The following is a 15,280-nucleotide window of genomic DNA, read 5'->3' on the forward strand; positions in this document are numbered from 1 at the left end:
CTCTTGGTTTTGGGCAACTAGTCATTTCCTATCTTAACTGATTTTGTCTGAAAGCGAAAAATATTACAAGCTGGGGATGTTGGCTAAAGGTTGCCAAGATGAAGACTCCACACAATCGTGCAAATCAAATGGTGTTAGTGCCAGGCCAGGGAGGACGTCTCTGCGTTGGCCCTCTGACGCTCAAGTCAGTAACTTGCGCGAGAAGTAGAAGAACAGTGAAAATGTTGTAGTAAAGGTGTGTTCAATAGTGAAGCATCACATACCTCCGCCTGTAGATGGAGACCTTCTTTTATTGTCCCTTAGCATTTGTCCATGCATCTCAAAGCAGATATTCATTTTCCAAAGTGTCTTAAGAAAAGACAAGTCGAAAAGTGTCACTGAAACCTTTTCCCAAATGAGCGTGTAAATCCCTGATGTGACAGGTTGGAGACTTTTTACACTAATTATCTTAACAATTATCTCATTATGTCTGATATTGTTATATTTAAATTCCATATATTCTGTCTTCATTCTACTAAACCTAAAACCTTTCCCTTCTAGTGTTTCCCGTCGAGATTTTAGTTTAGCATTTATTCCTTCATGTATTTTATCTACTAAAACAATATCATCTACAAACAACATATACCACGGTATTGTGTTTTGAATGTATGCAATGAGTTTGCCCATAATTAGTGTAAAAAGATAGAGACTTAGAGCTGATCCTTGATGTAACTTTATCTTTATTGGAAATACTTCAGTTATTTCGCTTGAAGTCTTTAATTTGGTCGTTACATCTTCGTATATATACTTAATTAGTTTAATATATGTTACTCTAACTCCTCTATTTTTAGATTTCTTGATATAATTTCTCTTGAGACTTTATCATATATTTTTTCTAAGTCAAGGAATATCATGTGTAGATCTTGTTTTTACTTTCGATATTTTTTAATTAATTGTCTAAAATGATATATAGCTTATATTGTCGACCTTCCAGTCATGAACCAAAATATATTTTCGGTCACCATAGTATCCTTAATCTTTTTTCTATTACTTTCTTAAAGTTTCATGGTATGACTCAAAGTTTCCTATAGTTTACACAATTTTATACGTCTCCCTTGTTCTTATATAAAGAAACTAGAGTAATTATCATCCATTGATCAAATATTTTTTTCGTTTTTAATATCATATTAAATAATTTTATAAGTCATTTAATACCTTATTTCCCTAGATATTTCTATACTTCTATTGGAATATCATCTGGTCCAACGATTTTTTCATTGTGCATAGCATTTAAAGCTTGTTCTACTTCTGAAATTCGAATTCTATAATAAAAATTTAAATTTCTATGCTCATTTGACCTACTTAAATTATCTAAGTTAAGTTGGTCACCTAAATCTTTATTAAAAAGTTGATGAAAATACCTATTCTACCGCTCTTTTATTTCTCTATCGTTTAATAGTACCATATTATATTCATCTTTAATACATTTTATTTGGATAAGATCTCTTATCTTCCTTTCTCTCACTTTAGCTATTTTATAAATATTTCTTTTCCCTTCTTTTGTATTCAATTTTTGATATAATTATTCAAAAGTTTCATTCTTTGCTTCATTTATTAGTCTCTTAGCTTCTTTCTTAGATATTGGATATATTTTTTTTAAAGTTTTCTTCATTCTTATAAATATATAATTTTTTATAAGTTATTCATTTTCCTTCACTTTCTCTTGTACTTTTTCAATCCACCATAAAGATTCTTTACTTAGTGGTGCATGTCTCTTTAATTTACTGAGTACATTCTTAGTTATTATTTTTAACTTTGATACCATCTTATCCTATGTTGTATTAAAATACTATATATTTTACCTAATACTTGTACTCCTACATTCTGCTTAAATATATTTTGTTTCCCATCCTTTAACTTCCACCACTTAATTCTAGGAGTCGTATATGTTGGTGTGGGAAGCATATGACGATCGAACCTAAGTTTTGATAATGACAAACGGTTCAAAGTTAAGGTTATTTGTTATCTAACATGTTTGAATAAGCTTGCAGGAAAGTCTTAAGTGTATTTAGGCAAAAGTCCTAGCTGCGGTTAGGCAGGTGAAAAACCCTAAGGGTAGGTAAGCCTAGGTCATAGGGGATGGTAACCCTAGGTGGGAAGTCTTGGCGGGTCGAGGGCTTGGGCAAAAGTCCTAGAGTCGAGGACTCTAGGTGGAAAGTCCTAGTGTCGCGAACCAGGTGAAAGATTGGGCGGGTCGTGGAGCGGATGCCCAGCGAAAAGTCCTGGAGCCTCGGGCGCTGAGAAAAAATTCAGTTGGTCTAGAGGATCAATTGGCAATAGGTAAACTCTCTTGAGTGGAGTAGGTGAGGACGCGTTCCCCGATGAGGGAACAGTAGGCGTCGGTTAGACCTAGGGTTTTCGGTCGAAAATTCGAAGTCAGAATCGGACAGTCCAATGACTGTCAAATACTTTATTTTACATGTCTATATTGTGCTAACTTTGTTTTACAGGGTATAGTTGGTTTGTTGGACTAACATATCTTGCAGGAAGCAAATTGGACAACTTTGCCTCAGATGAACAGTACTCGAGGTGCCCTCTATGGAGCTTGGAGGCGCCTCGGGTCGTATGCGGAGACTGCCTCACAACTTGGCGTGAGGGCACCCTCATGGAGCTTGAGGGCGTCCTGGACACTGGCGCGAGGGCGCCCTCGGGTGGATAAGCGGTGAAGAAGTTAAAGCTCATCCATGCTGCGGTTTCGGCGGGGATGAGGGCACCCTCCATGCTGTTGAGGGCGCCCTCCATGAGCTTTATAAGCATGTCTCGAGCAGCAGTAATCTGTTTTCTCTGTGCTGCTCAAAAGATGATCCAGAAAAGCTATAGCAAGACCCCGATGACCAGGAGCTTCAAACTTATTATTTTTTGTTGTCGGTATAAATTTTACTATTGCTCTAATATTGTACTTAAATTGTAAAGAACTTCCGTGCTTATAGTGATTATTGCCCAAAGTAAATGCTCAACGAGCGTGGGCCTTGGAGTAGGAGTCGCTTCAGGCTCCGAACCAAGTAAATCTTGGTGTTCGTGTGTTTATTTTTATTATTTCCGCTGTATGTTTTATTTCTGATTCTTCCGAATCAAAAGTGAAAGCCACGAGTGCTATTCACCCCCTCTAGCGCTTTCGATCCAACAATTGGTATCAGAGCGGGGTCTCTTCGAATTGGTGAAACCACCATTCAAGGAATATTTTTCTTTCTTTCGTGGTAATTTTCTGATTTTTTGGAGTCAATCGGAATCAGTATAATTGCTACCTTCTAATCTGTTTTTTTTTCGCAAATGAAATTTTTGCTCGAAGCTAGTGCAACACCACTCGAGTTCGTGTTTTAATTTCTTAATCCCGCATTACTAATTTAAGACTAGGTCTTGGAACAAGTTTTTTATTTTTTTTGTGTGTGCGAGATTTCCTTTGCTATAATGGCCCATCAAGAAGGCTACAGCACAGCTCGCCCTCCGCTCTTAACCGGTGAGGACTTCGGCTACTGGAAGGGCCGAATGGAGTTATACCTCCAAACTCAGTTCGAGATGTGGATGATCATCAAGACTGGAATCACACTTCCACTCGACGGCTCAGGAAAACCGGTAACATGCGAGAACTAAGACGCAAGCATAATCAAGAAGGTCGAGGCCAACGCTAAAGCAACCTGCACCCTCCAATGTGGACTAACAAAGGAGGAGATGAACCGAGTCGACCCATTCTCAAGCGTGAAAGAGTTGTGGGAAAAACTATCGAGTTGCACGAGGGCACGTCTGACACAAAGGTAAGTAAGCGTGATCTACTCTTTAACAAATTATATAACTTCAAAATGCAGGAAGGAGAGATAGCAAGCCACTTCACGTGCGAATTCAAGACCTGCTGAACGGACTCCACGCGATCGGACAGAAAGTGGAGAACCGCGACGTCATAAGGTACGCATTTAATGCCTTTCTGAGGAACACTTTGTGGGCATCCATGGTTGATGTTTACAAAGTATCCAAGGTTCTCTCTCAAATTAAGTTAGACGAACTTTTCTCTGAATTTGAATTGCACGAACAGACTAATGCACCCCCGGCTGAGAAAGGTGTTGCATTATTTACAGGTACAAGCAAGACAAAGGTGGTAAGAAAGAAGCATTAGATCGAACCCGAGTCCGAAGAAGAACCGGACTCAGATAATGACGACGACGAGATAGAAGCCGAACTCGTCAACCTAGTACGCAAGCTCTACAGAAAGAAGAAGTGGCTCACAAAGAAGGATATCAAGAAGGTGGTTCAGTCCAAAAAGGTACAAACAAGTCCAAAGATAAAGTTCGAAGTAACCTGCTATGGGTGCAATCAAAAGGGACACGTCAAGGCCAATTGTCCAAACCTAAAAGAAGCAAAGAAGTAGAGGAAGAAGAAAGCATTACAAGTCACATGGGACGAGTCCTCATCAGAAGATTCCGATGAAGAGCTCGAACATACGAGCTTTCTTGCACTGACAACCCGGGAACAAGTCGATGAATCGGAGACCGAGAGCAAATCGGAAGCTGAGTCCAAGCAAAGCCATGGATTTGTATTCATTTTCGAAGGGTCTAACCCGCTGTAAGTACTTGTCAAATAGATAAACTTTACAATTTAGTTAATTATTTATTGCATAAGTTAGCTAAATCTAATATCTGGGTCAAGTCACTTCAAAAGAGGTAACAACCCTTAAAGAAGTGACTAACCCTAGCTCCTTGACTGATCTCGATCAGACCGGAACCTCAACTCAAATCCAAAAGCTTGAGGAAGAGAATTCTAGCCTGAAAGATCAAGTTAAAGAACTAAAGGAAACATTGAAATGGTTTACTCTAGGTTCCAAGAATCTTGATCTGATTCTTGGAAAACAGCAAGCCGTTTACAACAGATTCGGGCTTGGATTTAAAACTAAGCGCAAATACAAGTCTTATTTATCCCTTGTTAACAGAACAAATAGCAAATTAGTCGAAGCATGGGTCCCCAAGTCGAACTTGGTTAATCAAGTTGGACTTGGACAATATTGGGTCCCCAAGGATCAAATTCATTACCTTGATAAACCATATCGAGGCTATAATTCAGGAGGAGCCAATAGGAAGACCATTTCTAGAATTGTTTGATGATTGCTTTTATTATACATGCTTAGATTAGGCTAGATAAGGACCTGGGCGTAATTACACTCGACTAGTTAGACCTAGGGATTTCAAAAGAAAAATTAAATATCCAATTTCTTTGAAAGGCTTTGTCTAGAAGTGGTGGATGATCCCATACCCAAGAAGGCCTAGTGCCTTGCCACAACCTAGAAGCCAATATTTGAAATGTATATTTAATTGACCAATTGAAAAACCTGAGTCTAACCCAAATGTTAATTAATCCTTAGACATAATTTAAATCAAAGATAAAATTAACCATCTCATAAAATCCATAAGGTTTCCTGCTTGATAACTTAGAAATGGGTGAGATTGACCTAGGTAAAATTTAGAATTAAATTAAAACAATATTAACTTAATTAATTAAATCAACTAAATCAATTTTAACTCAATTAATTAATCGATATTAACCTAATAAATAAAATCAATTAATCAATTTTAACTCAATTAATTAATCGATATTAACTTAATAAATAAAATTAATTAATCAATTTCAACTTAATTAATAAATCAATATTAACTTAATTAATAAAATTAATTAATAAATCAATTTAGCTTAAATTAAACTTAATTAATAAATCAAGTAATCTAAATAATAAATAAATGGATAATTTTTTTTAAAACTTGTATAGGGCGCCTCACGAAGGCGTCTCCACAGTAAAAGGAAGCGCCCTTGTGAGCGGAGAGAAAATTCCCGTCGAAACCTTAGAGGACACCTCCCACCAGTCGTAGGCGCCCCCCATAAGCCATTGAGGTCGCCCAACATGCTGTTGAGGGCACCCTCAACGCGGTTTTTCCCAGCGAACAGAGAACTTTCTATTCATGTTTTCATGGTCCAACCATGAAACAACTCATACCAAGGAGCCCTCGTCGACCAGATTTTCTCCCTTTCAACCTCAAAATGCCTCTTAGGTATACCTTATTTCGCTATATTGCTTCAATATGTATTTTTTTAATATTTTTTGTTATATGTTTGCTTGTGTAAAAATAGGAAGAGAAGGAATGTAGATGCTGCCTCTGGTAGTACCCCATCCACTGATGCTAGGTTTCCTTCTGAGCGGCATAGGATAGAATTCATTAGACATAAATTTACTCCATTAAAATGTCGTTATTTAAGCAGATTCTTTTTTACTAAATTTTGTCCATCTATCATCCAGATGTTTGAACACTTCCAGCTAGATAAGCTGGTTTACTACATCCATCCAGTTAATCATGACATGTGTGCACAGTTTTATAATAATTTAGATAGAGTAGATGATTTGACTTACTCCACTAGAGTTGGTGGAAGGGATTTTCAGTTTTCTCCCACCCTTTTATGCACTAGTCTAGGACTTAGGCCATCTACATGTTCCTTTTTATGCTACTCTATGTTAGTATTAACCCTAGTACCAATTATGAGATGATTGTAAATGACTCCTTTTGTATCATATTTCATTATTAATAAAGGCGAAGTTGGTTATTATATTTATTTTAATTTAGTGCCGAATGAATAAGTATAATAATGTTCTAAAGTAGGAGGTTCTAATTTACAACATATCAATTGGTTGAATTGATAATGAGATATTATAGATATACATAGAACACTACTCTTAACTATTCTTAGTCAAGCATTAATATACAAGGACAATATTAATGCGTTGAGACTAGCATGTAGGTCAACGGATGACTTAATTTCACAAGTCATGGATATGAGATATCAGGTTGATACATGGGTATATATTAGAGAATATATACTGAATGACCCACCATGAGAATGTTTCATGGATCGTTATATGAGTGTCATAAACATTCTCATGTATCTATTAGTATGAATAGTCCTTAGACCTGAAATCACTACGGTTCCCTACATAAGGAGTTATATACTTTGGTATCGTCAAACATCACCCGTAACATGGCGGACTATAAAGTCGATCGCTGGGTATACAATAAATTATGCGGAGGGATGTGAGTGATGTAGATGGGATCTATCCCTTCCATATAACGGAAGTTATATCTATGCGCCCCTTGATTAGTAGGACACAAGAATGCATGACCATGCTTAAATAAGTCAATATGTGATATTGAGCTTATTTAATTGAGTGCACCTACTTAGAGATCAAGAAACATAAAGATTGATAAGAGGATGACACGGTCTATGCCTCATTGATCAATCTAGATATCGAGGATAGAAGGATTGAGTCATACAAGATAATAGCCACGGAAAGGTTAAGTCGGTTCTCAACATTCTCGTCACTTGAGTAGCAATGATGCCTTGCTAGATGCCACTCATTGCTTATGTATTAAATGTTGATTTGGATGCATTGCCAACGTTATGAGAACTTATTGGGTCACACACAAAGAACAAGTCAATGGAGATGGATTCATATGATGAATCATTGGATTAAGTCTAATTCAAATTGGACTCATTGAGTAAGACTCAATTAAATCCAACTATTGGATTGAGTCCAATTCAAATTAGACTCATTGAATCAATTGGATTAATAATTAATGAGTTGGACTCATTATATGATTTCATGAATTAATTAATGAATAATGGGACTTATTATATGATTTCATGAAATTTGAATTCATGAAGAAAGAGGAGTGTACAACTTGAGTTACTCATGCATTGGATGAAGAGTGAACAATTTGAATTGCTCATGGATTGCATGCATTGTATGCATTGAATTTATTGGATGAAGAGTGAACCATTTGAATTGCACATGCATTGGATTCATTGGATGAAGACAAATATTAATGTCAATCAAGACAATTGACATTAAGGCATGAGGCAACTTCATGAATCTATAAAAAGGGGTTTTTGGATTCATTTTCATGATGAGTTTTTGGTGCTCTAGCTCTTCTTCCTCCTCCTCTCTTCCACTTGGCCGAAACCTCCAAGAAAGGTTGCTAGCACAACCTTTGGTTGTTTCATTCTCCACCTTGTGAGTTTGTGAGACAAACGAGACTTGTTCGTGTAGATACTATAGATGTGCGACCACTTGATTGCGCTAAGATCCGCATCTAAAGAAATATTGGAATCGGGATTGCGAAGGGCACGCAACAAAGGTATAACTTTCTCATGTAGATAATTAATACTTAGTATATGGTTTCCTTTTGCATGAATCTATTGGAAAGGAACTAGATGTTTTCCGCTGTGCTTTTGCGTGTTTAGCGCCCTAGTTCCTTACACTCTAGTAGGGACTTGCCATTTGGTGAGCCCTTGTAACGACCCAACTCCTGGGTACTAGGCTGTGAGCCGGATCGCTACATTAACTACTGAAACTACTGTGCCGTACTGTGCGGAAAACTAGGTAAAATAAAATTTTCACTAACTGACTCTATTAATCTGATAACTGATGCACCCATGCTGTTATAAGGAAGGATTCAAGACCCTTTCCGATTGGTGTACATGTGCTAAGGAGAATGCTTGACCTCCCATCTGAGCTAGGAACTCAAACTAACTTCCCCGCTAGCTGCTGATCGATCCACGGATCGATGAATCTTACTGCGATTCTATGCCCTGCTGGATCGATCTACGGAACGATCCAGCAGAGGCTGGATCGGTCGGCAGACCGATCCGGTGTGTCTGGATCGATGCGGACCGATGCACCGGAGGCGCCGAGATGCCTCGTTCGATCTTTGGATCGGTCGGTGACCGATCCATGCACTGAAATTTCCTCGAGGCTCTTGTATCGGTGGATCGGTCGGTGACCGATCCGGGAGGATCTGATAACATCTTATATCTCATTGGATCGGTCGGTGGACCGATCCGGTGGGCTGACTTCGAACCACGATCGGTGCAGGCACCGTCGATGTCGATTTCACTCGAGTTACGATTTCAGCACTTTGGCGTGCCAAAACATCACACAATAGTTCTAAAACAATGAAGATACATTCTAGCATATAAGTACTAATGTTCTAAACACGATAAGCTAACAAAACATAGTTACTAAGCTAGAACAATTAGTAACAAGACTAAGTATCAAACTAGACATGATAAGTGCTAAACTGAAATAAAAACGTATAGATCCCAAGGATCTTTATTCCAGACCCCTTGCACACACACATCATCGTAGCATCGCCCTCCAGCCTCCGCTAATCCACTTTTCTCTTACCGGTATCTGCAGTATAAGAAAAGTAGTATCTGTAAGCCAATAAGCTTAGTAAGAAACCATCTACCTCACAAAACATGCAACGATGCGATTATGTTTTTAAAACATGCGGTTTGAAACTAAACTGAGCATGCAAGCATGGCATGGCATGGTATCACACAAAGCATGGCATAACATATAAACCGAACATGCTTATAAACTGAGCATGGCATCGAACTAGTCATGTATATATCTAAATCTGTACACGAACTCAAATCATGTAAACTGAACCTGAACCGAACTGAACGCTAAATTTGTGTTCTCATCATTGGTTTCAAATTTGAAAACTATACATATAATAGATGAAAATACTAAACATCTTCTTGGGCCACAGCAATTGTACTGTGCGCGCATCCCTACGAGACCGGGATTGCAAGTTCCGAATCCGGGTTACTAGGTTATCCGAACCTAGGGACTGTGGGAGTCCAGCCCATGGATATCTGATCCAAGTACAGTGCCAACTGAATAAAAGTAAAATAGCTAATTTTTATTTTACTTGCTCTTTCTAGGTTATCCGAACCTAGAGCTAGGTTATCTGAACCTAGAGGCTACTGTGGGAGCCCACCCAATGGATATCTGATCCATTAGCTGTAATATCTGATAATAAACTGAGTAAAATATTTCTAATTCATTTTACATGCTGTTAGGACGCCTATTGGTGCATCCTTCGGAACTGAGCATTCTACCGAACGCTTGGTGTGCACTAAAAGCACACCCTAAAACTGAAAACTGTAAAATTACAGAACTAATGCCAAAACTAACAAGCGAGAGCAATTATACTGCAGGTGAGGGGTTTCTTACCTCAATCGCAAGGTTTTCTTACGATTTATCCGCTAGGTTTTTCCGGAAAACTGCTCCGTTCGACGAACCGCTTACGTCCTCGCGTTCCTCTCGCGGAGAAGAACCGACTTCGTACGGGTGTTGTCGCTGGAAAGTGAACACACGATCCTAGGGAAGGAACCCTAGGTTTCCCTTGCTTTGTTTTGCTGCGCCGAGAGAAAGAAACGGGAGAGGGAGAGGGTCTCGGTGAGGGTTTGGAGAAGGTCACGAACCAATTAGAAATAAACCAACCCACTTAAACCTCCTATTTATATCATGTGGTAATTCCGGTCCAACTCTAATATAAATATAAATGTTTCTCCTTTCTCTCAGCACGGCCCTGCTGGGTTCACTGGTTACTAACATTATCCCTTAAACCATAGGTCTCGGGTTCGATTCCCGCTTAGGCCGTTTTCGTTTCCAATTCTTTTTGCTACTTCCGATACTCGTAAAATTCCGGAAAAATATCTAAAAATTCCACAAAAATCATAGAATAATTCTAAAATAAATTCGGGAATTTTTCGGGCTTTACAGCCCTACTCCCATATCACCCTAGATATTATCTATATGTATCTTTTTGGGAAGGAGAGACCACATGTAGTGACTGACTTCAGGTCAATCTCTCTTAGGGTCCAGGACTATATTATGTACTGAGTCTTGACTTCTTGCATTTTGCCGATCGCATCTTGAAACGTTTCGAAGATGCGCCCTTCTCATTCCTTCTTCTTATATGCCCTTTGTCAGCGGTTGGACATAGATATAGCTTTACATATGTTCCATAACATTATACGTGCCTCTGGTCTCGTCACTAGGCTCGAGATCCATATGCCCTATTGTCATGTCTTGACATATATGTTTTCGACCCTAGAGATAGACACGACCTAGGGGAGGGTTACTTCCCTTAGTCCTTATGATGGGTTCAGACAGCGTCAGTTAGCCCTAGTGCATGTAGATATTACAGCTTAGGGGATCCTAGCCTGGAGAGGCGGGCCACAGCCAGCTGCTCCAGCAGGAGGTGATTTTTATGCCCCTGCCGAGGGAGAGGAGTGGTTAGAGTTTACAGAGGCAGATCTATTTGAGGATTCTCCTCCAGCATAGCCCTCGACCTCTACTCGACCCTCGACTTCAACACGACCCTCGACTTCACTGTCCGTCGAGGATCACCTCACTCATCTCGAGGAGTCCTCCATGCATTTATAACAATCAGTCTTGGATGGCTTCAGCACACTCCGGGGAGAGATGACTACTCTCCGGGATGACGTGACTTTTAGATTTGACCAGATTCTTCAGACTCTGCAGGGCCCTGAGTGTTCATTACCACCACCTACTGATGATGCTCCGACTTGATCAGTCCATATATTTTCTCTATGCTTTGTATATGTTTGTCATACTATCTCTAGACAGTTTGTTCTAGTCTGTTTGATGAACATACTTTATAGACTTGGGTTTACTTTACTACTATTTCAATCTGTTACTTAGTTTTAAAATTCTAGGAAAAATATTTCCAAAATCCCAATTTTATTAGTTTTTCAAAATATTGGATTTAGCCTAGGAATTTACCCCCTAGAAAGCATGTACCCCTAGTTCTTAGCCAGAGCATCTTATAAGTACACTAGGTTTACCTTGCTTATGTATGAAAAATACTTAGAATGATGTGAGATGCATAGGGTACTGCCTGAACTTCAGAATGCTTATGTCTGTGCATCGACATAAGTCTGGGCAATAAATATAAACTTTATATCAATCAAATTAAGTGATCCATGTTTAGTCAAAAACTAACTGGAATATTTACTTAATTTGACTAACCAAGTGAAAGCTATTACCTCTTGGTAAACAGCTAGTAACTAAAGGTTGAACAGTTGTTTGTAAGTAAATAATTTGGTTATTCATGCTTGGACTCTAGGACTATTTTTTTTTTATTTTTATAACAAAATTATTTTGGCATTAATCAAGGGGGAGTGACCAAGGGATTTTTAAAAACTAAGTTGATATTTTCTTTTGACTTAGTTTTCGAAATAAAAATTATTATGTTACTTAGTGATTGAAAACCTTTTTATAATTTTTTCTCAACTTTTTACTAAATGTTGGAATTTTTAATTTATGAAATAATTATTTTTGACTCAGCTTAAAAACATCTTTTTCAAATTATTTTGGAATTTTTACTACATCTTACTAAAGTTTTTCTTGGATTTTAAGATTCTTTAAGCTAAAATCAAAATTATGATCAAATTTTTTAGTATTATCAAAAATCTTAAATATCTTTTAAGTAAAGTACTTATTTAAACTTCTCTTTTCCATCGTTTAAAAACTTAAGTACTTTATTCAGATTTAAAGCTTCCTTAGATGTTTTTCAAATGTATAAGTCATTTTCAAAAATTCAAACAAAAAAGGAAAAATATTTTTGCTAAAGTTTCCGTTTCAAGTCTAATATTTCAACTCCAAGCTGTCTTTCAGGGGGAGCAGATTATCTTTTCTTTACATCCCTTTCTCTACTTTATATATTTTTGATATATGGCAAAGGGGGAGAGGAAAGTGAAAATTAAGAAAGTTAAAGTAAATAAAAGCGAAAACTAGAATATTTTGTTCAATTTGCTACATTACTTAACATGTTCTAGTTATTGCAATTACTTGATTCTTGATATTGCATTTATACTTTTTGAGTACTTGTTGTTTTATTTAACTTTGAATTTTGTTTTCATAATCAAAAAAGGGGAGATTGTTGGTGCGGGAAGCATCCGACGATCGAACCTAAGTTTTGATAATGGCAAAGAGTTCAAAGTTAAGGTTATTTGTTATCTAATGTGCTTGAATGAGCTTGCAGAAAAGTCCTAAGTGTACTTAGGCAAAAGTCCTAGCTGCGGTTAGACAGGTAGAAAATCCTAGGGGGAGGTAACACTATGTCCTAGGGGGTGGTAACCCTAGGCGGGAAGTCTTGGCGGGTCGAGGGCTTCGGGCAAAAGTTCTAGAGTCGAGGATTCTAGGTGGAAAGTCCTAGTGTCATGAGCCAGGTGAAAGACTGGGCGGGTCGTAGAGCGGACGTCCAGCGGAAAGTCCTGGAGCCTTGGGTGCTGAGCAAAAGTCAAGTTGGTTTGGAGGATCAACTGGCAACAGGTAAACTCTCCTGAGTGGAGTAGGTGAGGATGGGTTCCCCGGTGAGGGAACAATAGACGTCAGTTTGACCTAGGGTTTTCGGTTAAAAATTCGAAGTCAGAACCGGACAGTCCGATGACTGTCAAATAGTTTATTTTACATGTCTATATTGTGCTAATTTTATTTTGTAGGGTATAGTTGGTTTGTTGGACTAACGTATCTTGCAAGAAGCAAATTGGGCAACTTTACCTCGGATGAATAGTACCCGAGGCACCCTCCATGGAGCTTGGAGGCGCCTCGGGTCATATGCGGAGACTGCCTCGCAGCTTGGAGCGAGGGCGCCCTCATGGAGCTTGAGGGCGCCCTAGACACTGGCGCGAGGGCACCCTCCATGGAGGTTGAGGGCGCACTCGAGCGGATAAGCGGCGAAGAAGTCAGAGCTCATTCACGCTGTGGTTTCAGTGGGGATGAGGGCGCCCTCCATGCTGTTGAGGGTGCCTTCCATGAGCTTTATAAGCATGTCTTGAGCAGCAGCTTAGTACAACAACAAAATTGCAATCTATCTTCTCCGTGCTGCTCAAAAGATGATCCAGAAAAGCTATAGCAAGACCCCGATGACCAGGAGCTTCAAACTTATTATTTTTTGTTATCGGTATAAATTTTACTATTGCTCTAATATTGTACTTAAATTGTAAAGAACTTCCGTGTTTATAGTGATTGCCCAAAGTAAACGCTCAACGAGCGTGGGCCTTGGAGTAGGAGTCGCTCCAGACTTCGAACCAAGTAAATCTTGGTGTTCTTGTGTTTGTTTTTATTATTTTCGCTGCATGTTTTATTTCTGATTCTTCTGAAACGAAAGTGAAAGCCACGAGTGCTATTCACCCCCTCTAGCGCTTTCGATCCAACAATATATATTTTCTTTTTTATTGATACTATGTTTAAGGCGTATATTCAACACTACTAACATATGTTGGGTAGTTAAGCTTTCTCTAGGGATGACCTTACAATTTATACAAATCTTTATATCATTGTTCCTTGTAACGCCCGAAAATTCTCAAAATTATTTTAGAAATATTCTATGATTTTTCTGGAAATTTAGAATATTTTTATGGAATTTTTAGAGTAGCGGAAGTAGCAAAAATAAATAGAAGACGAAAATAGCCTATGCGGGAATTGAACCCGAGACCTATGGGTCCTACGACTTATAGATATCTTTAGTAACCAAGTGAACCCAGCAGGGCTGTGCTGAAGGAAAAGGGAATCAATTAAATTTATATTAGAGTTGGGTGAAATTACCCACTTAATATAAATAGGGAATTAATAAGTGAAGAGTTATTTTGGAACGTGATTTTTTCCTTCTTCTCACCCTAGCCACGCCGCCCCCTTTCCCTCTCCTTCTTTCGGCGCCAACCACAAGAACAAACCTAGGGTTCCTCTCCTAGGGCTTCAAGGACACCTTCCGGCGACGACTCCGAGACGAGGACGTTTCTCTCAGCGAGAGGAACGCGTAGACGCGAGGAGATCGTCGAAGAGATCTCTCCTCCTGAAAACCTAGCGATTAGAATCGTAAGAAATTACGAACAGGAGGTAAGAAACCCCTCACCTGTAGTATAAGTAGCTTCCGTGTGAATTCCATGAATTAGTTAGTAGTATATAGCTTTTCGGCACAAAGGATGCGAATTAGCGCATACCAAGTGTTCGATTAAATTACTAGCACAGCTAAAATGCAACTTAGGCATTGTGATAGCTTAGTTAAATGCAATAGGAGCATTACACAGCTCATATAGTCTTGCTATAGCTTTTACAGGACTAGACGTCCAATGGGTGGGCTCCCACAGTCGCCTCTAGGTTTAGATAACCTAGTTCGGGGTTTAGACAACCTAGTATGTAACGACCACCCTTCTTACTACTACAACTACTCTCTAAGAGTGACCGTTACTTATCTACTAACTCTACTTAACCGGTTCATTAAAGATCTCTAGGAAAACCCTACCGAAAAATTTCGGCAGAGTCTCCCCTGTATCGATGACTAAATCATCAATACAAACAAACTATACTCAGCCACAGGCGGCTGGAACATAT

This window comes from Zingiber officinale, chromosome 10A (genome assembly GCF_018446385.1).
Source record: "Zingiber officinale cultivar Zhangliang chromosome 10A, Zo_v1.1, whole genome shotgun sequence".
Lineage (NCBI taxonomy): Eukaryota > Viridiplantae > Streptophyta > Magnoliopsida > Zingiberales > Zingiberaceae > Zingiber > Zingiber officinale.